This window comes from Grampus griseus (genome assembly GCF_964374135.1).
Source record: "Grampus griseus genome assembly, chromosome: 9".
NCBI lineage: Eukaryota > Metazoa > Chordata > Mammalia > Artiodactyla > Delphinidae > Grampus > Grampus griseus.
Window position 1 is genome coordinate 15,479,470 of NC_139003.1, and position 6,180 is coordinate 15,485,649.

A 6,180-nucleotide genomic window follows, 5' to 3' on the forward strand; every position below is an offset into this window, starting at 1 on the left:
TCTCACCAATGCTTGATGTGATCTGATTTTAATTTTTGCTACTCTGACGGGTATAAAATGACATCTTGTGGTTATGACTGAACTAAAACACACTTTTTATTCTTTTGAAACATAATGTTTTTATTCTTTTCATGAACATTTAACTTAAACATTTAAAATTAATCAGTATGTTTACTCTCCCCCGAGCAACCTAAGAACCTCAGCATGCCTTAATTCTGAGCAGTTCTCCAATTTTCAGGAAATTTTTGTGCAATATTTTAGTTGTACAGTTGGTCCTCATGTTTTACAGAGAGCTTATCTGTGAGTTTGTCTACTCATTAAAATTTACTTGTATCCCCGAAATCAGTCCTCACAGCACTTTCATGATAATTCATGAACTTGTGCAGGACAGCGAAAAATGTGAGTTGCCTGATGCATGTGAACCCAGTGAAGGTTGAACAAGGTGACACTCTGCCTTCTTATTTCAGCACTCATGTTGTATACAAGTGTCCTTTTTGTGATCTATTTAGTGTCATGTTTTCTGCATTTTTGTGCTTTCTGGAGTGATTTTGCTGTTTAAAATGGCCCCCAAGCATAGTGCTGAAATTCTGTCTGTGTTACTAAGTGCAAAAAAAGCTGTGATTTGCCTTATGGAGAAAGTATGTGTTAGAGAAGGTTCATTCAGTCATGAGTTACAGTGCTGTTGGCTATAAGGTCAATGCTAATAAATCAACAATGCAGTACATTCAGAGAAAGGAAGAGGAAATCCTGACCTGGACACGAGTCTACTCGGAAAAGTGATAAAGTGGGCTTCCCTAGTGGCGCAGTGGTTGAGAGTCCGCCTGCCGATGCAGGGGACACGGGTTCGTGCCCCGGTCCGGGAAGATCCCACATGCCGCGGAGCGGCTGGGCCCGTGAACCATGGCCGCTGAGCCTGCGCGTCCGGAGCCTGTGCTCCGCAACGGGAGAGGCCACAACAGCGAGAGGCCCGCGTACGGCCAAAACAAACAAACAAACAAAAAGTGCTAAAGTAACATCTATGAGTGATGAAGCTATGGAAAAGGTGGAAGAGCAGCTAAGTTTCTGGATTCATGAGATGAGAATTGATTAAAAAAAAAGCACAGTAGACATCATTGTTATGAAGCTGGAAGCCAAAGAAATTTATGGTCGCATTACCCAGGGTTAGGATAATGTTAAACCCCTCTCAGCTAGTGCAGGCTGGCTCACACATTTCAAAAAGCTATAAGATGTGGAAAAATGTTAAAGTTGCAGGAGAGGCAGGTACTGCAGATCAGGCAGCTATGAAAGAATTTTAAAAATACCTGCTAAGGGTTATACAGGAAAAGGGTTAGATGAGGGTCTTGTTCTAAGATTTAATTTGTCTGTAATTGTCTTTTATTTTTCATAAATCTTAAAAGAGAGTTTTGCTGGGTATACAATTTTATTTTATTTTAATTGAGGTATAATTGTCACATAACATTGTGTAAACATTACAGTGTACAATGTATTGTTTTGATATCTTTATATATTGCAATATGATTACCATGTTGACTAACACCTACATCATGTCACATAATTAGCATTTCTTTGACACATTTATTTTTTTTAATTATTTTTAAAAATACTTATTTATTTATTTTTGCTGTGCCAGGTCTTAGTTGCAGCACGCAGGATCTTCATTGCAGCATGCAGGATCTTTACTTGCGGCACGTGGACTTCTTAGTTGCGGCATGCAAACTCTTAGTTGTGGCATGAGATCTCTTAGTTGCAGCATGCATGTGGGATCTAGCTCCCCGATCAGGGATCGAACCAGGGCTCCCTGCATTGGGAGCACAGAGTCCTACCCACTGGACCACCAGGGAAGTCCCTCTTTGACACTTTTAGATTGACAGTTATTCTCTCTCAATATTTTGATTCCACTGTCTTTAGGGTTCCTACCTTGCTGTTGAGAAATCAGTTCTTGATGATCTGAAGGTAATCTGGCCTTTTCTCCTGCCTGCTTTATGATCTTTTCTTTGTCTAATAATAAACTCAGTGCTTTATTTATTGATCTTACTTGAGATTCATTGTATTTCCTTAATCTGAGGACTGGTATGTTTCATCAATTTTTGGAAATTCTCTGCCAAAATTTGTCTTCTCAAATATTGCCTCTTCCCTTTTCCCTCTGTTAACTCCTATGGAATTCTGACTACTCTTGTTCCAGACCTTATTCTATCTGCAGTATCTTAACCCTCATATTTGTCTTCCTGTGGGCTATCACTTCATATTTATTTTCCAAGTTAATGAGTCTCCTTACAATTGTGTCTAATCTGCTGTGCCACAGGTTGTGTTTTCTGGAACCAGATGGTAGAATTGAGTTTGAGGTATGAGCTGTTTATTAAGGATCAAAACCTGTGAAAGGAAGGAGAAAGAAGAAGGACTGGGTGGAGGGAAAAAGCAAACTGCAGTGAAGTCCAAAATAATCCTTGGCTAATCCATCAGGGAGCTCAGAAGTGAATATCTCCTGTCAGAGCTGTCCTGCACTGGGATGGAGCCAACAGGGTCTTTGTATCCTTCATCACTTAGTCACTGGATACAGGCTGCTCCAGTGACCTTGGCAAATGCAGCTTTCCACATCTGAGGCAAACTCTGAAGGAGGTGACAGCTGGAGGCAGACTGATGACCGTACTCCTTGCAGTTGAATAAGTCCTTCCTTGAAGGGGAACGTTGATGGCTCAACTTTGAGTCTATCACATGTTGCTTAATCTGTCTACAACATTTCTAATTTCAATTATTTTTTTCCTGAAACTCTACTGGGTTTTTTAGAAAAGGCCTAGTTGTTTTGATTGTCATTTGTTCTTACATCACACTTTCAATATCTTCTGTTGTTTTTTAAACATATTAGACATAATTATTTTATATTCTGTATTAATAGTTCCCAGATCTGAATTTTTGGCAGGATGATTCTGCAGTTTGTTTTTCTGTGGACTCTTGCTTATGGTGCCTTGCCTTTTTATGGATTTTGTGAAATTTGCTTGTGAATTCATCTTTTTTGAAACTTCTTCTGTGGAAATGCAGTGAGACCTAGATTTAACCTGTGTTCCTCCAAAGAAAATCTGCTTTTATCTTACCAGGTACCAACCTACCTGGCACTACTTTAAACTAAATCTCCAGTTTGTGTTCAGATCATTAGCTGTGTTCATTTAATTAGTATGAATTCTGACCCCAAAGCTACACCAATGTGATGAGAAATTTTCCGAGGAGATTTTCTTCTTCTTCTTCCTCATCTTCCTCCTCTACCACCTTCTCTTCCTCTTCCTGCCTCTCCTCCTCCCCTTTCTGTATTGTATTTAACTGCTCACCAAGCAACCACACTGCAGTCAACCCTATCCACTTCCTCTGTGGTGTGGGCTTTTTCTAGACCTCCCACTGTAGATGCAATGTTTCAGGGATTTTGGCTGTGTGTGGGTCTTCATTCCAGCTTATCACCCTGTTTAGGTTTAGTCTCCTGTTCCCCAACTCCACAGTTCATTAAACATCCATTCTAGTTAACAAGGGATCAGCTTAGTGAAGGATTTTAATGAATAAATCAGACATTCATTTAAAAAAATATTATCTGTCTTTTATCCAGAACTGTAGGTGGTCTATACCAAGGGAAATGTCTTTGGACAGCTAGTCCACCATATTGCCAGGAGTTAAGTTGATGAGCTGTGTAGTCTTGGAAATATCTCAAACATTCTAGGCCTCAGTTTGGCCATCCATAAAATGCAGGGGCAACACTGATTGTGTTGATTTATAAGGCCTTTCCAGCCCTAATCCTAGATTATATATAATCCTGTAATCCTATATATATAAGACCTTTATTACAGGCATACCTCAGAAATGTTGTAGGTTCAGTTCCAGATCATAGCAATAAAGTGAATATTATGATAAAGCAAGTCATACAAACTTCTTGGTTTCCCAGTGCATATGAAAGTTATGTTTACACTATTCCATATACTATTAAGAGTGCAATAGCTATGTCTAAAAGAAAGTCCATGCCTTAACTTAAAAATACTTTATTGCTAGAAAATGCTAACCATCATCTGAGCCTTCGGTGAATCATAGTAGTAATATAACTTCAAAGATCACTGATGACATATCACCATGACAAATATAATAATACTGAAAAAGTTTGAAATATGAGAATTTCCAAAATGTGACACAGAGACACCAAGTGAGCAAATGCTGTTGGAAAAATAGCACTGAGAGTCTGACTCCACAAGCCTTCAATTTGTGAAAAACGCCGTATCTGTGAAGCACAATAAAATAAAGTATGCCTGTATGTGAAACAGATTTGTCTTCAAACAGCAATATTAGAACCCATAAATAGAGTTGGAAAACAGGAAATGTTTAGCTCAGCTTAAGGAATCACAGACAAATCAAGTGGTTCTATAATGGGATTTGGCCCCAGAGATATACTCCTATCTTAGAGTTATTGGGTTGGCCAAAAAGTTCATTCGGGCTTTTCTGTAAGACGGAAAAACCCGGATGAACTTTTTGGCCACCTTAGGGCAGAGATCCTGGAGACAGACAGTCGGTTCAAAATCCTGACTCTGCAGTGCACTACTTTAGTGTCTCAGGCAAGTCTCAGCCTCTGCTTCAGTTCCTTCATGTGCAAAATGGGGATAAAAATATTACCTACCTTACAGGTTATTGTGAATATAGAGTGAGTTAACAGAAGTAATATGTTAATAATTGTCACATAGTATACACCACGTAAGAGTTAGTTATAATTATTATTATTGTGTATATAAGGTTTCTAGACAGAGATTCCTCACAGAGTAGAAATATACCTGTAATTTTAAACTTTCTATGGATTGCCACTGCTGCAACAAAACATTCCTTAATAACCCTACCCACCCCCAAGCTTTCCCGTCTGGAAACTACTGTAACACCATTGGTTTATGTTGCAAGAGCATTGGGGAACTATGTTACTTTATCAGGTACCAACATTCACTTCACGGGAACTGCCCAGATTGTGGTGCCCAGGAGAAACCAAGCTTCCAGATCAATGGTTCTCATACCTGACTATATGTTAGATTTGCCTAGGAAGCTTTTCTCAAAATATGGATGCCTGGGCTTCATTCCAAGAGAGTCTTGAGTAATTTGGTCTGAGGTGAAGTTCAGCCATCAGGATTTCTTACATGCTTCCACTGAGATACTCACATTTTGAAATTTGTAAACATTCCTATCCACCTTAATGGCTATCTACATGCAAAAGAATAGGCAGGTAGGGAGGAGGAAAGAATCTGTGGGGTTTTCTTGTTTTCTTTTCTTTTTTTTTTGGCATAGAAAAATGTAAGTGGCCAAGACAAGCATGAGGAAATGAAAATAGGTACATGAAATTGTGGGTGGAACAGAAAATGAAAGAAATCACTAAATTACTTAGGGCTACCAAGAATTCCTCAAAATCCATGTAACATTTCCCCATCATTTTCTCAAGCTCTAGGTTAGATGAATGGGTTTGGGGAATATGATGACTTGAGTACAGATTTCAGACTCCCTAATCTTTCTGCTTTTTGCGTGGGCAACTCAGCTGCTAAAGTAACTGGGGCCAAACATTGGAACTTGGTAGACAGTCCATATAGGACCATCCCCCAAATTAGGAAGCTGGTAGACAGCTCAGATAACTATACCAGACAGGATGGTCCCTACACCAGAAAGCTGCAGAGGAGGCCTGTCGTCTGCTTAGCTGCCTTGGGTAACCAACTGGCTGAGCCAGTGGATCATTTTGGAGCTGGCTGGGAGAGAGGCTGCCTGTTCCTACTTACTCTGGCAGAGTCCCTTTGCACCAGAGGGGTTCTCATGGTACTCCCTTCTTGACCAGCCTTTTTGCTGCAGGCCTCCTGGAGGGAGAAATGATACCCTCCTTACCTTTCACTTCTTGACTACTTCTACCTAAGAGGCCCAACAGCCTGACTACACTGGTGTTAAGGACACCACAGGCTGGCTGGCACAAGTAGGCAAAGAAACATCACCAGCCATTTATCACTAGCCATTGAAGGAGATAGAGATGTTTGAGAAGGTGACTTCAGGCTGAATCATCAGATTAGGTTCTTTGTATGGAAGAACTGAAGACAATGTTAATAAAAAATATAATGAGGGCTATTAAGGTTATTTGCTTAAAGAACAAATTAGAGTTTTTGGAATCAAAAGAAATTCTGAATTTAAAAATTTATT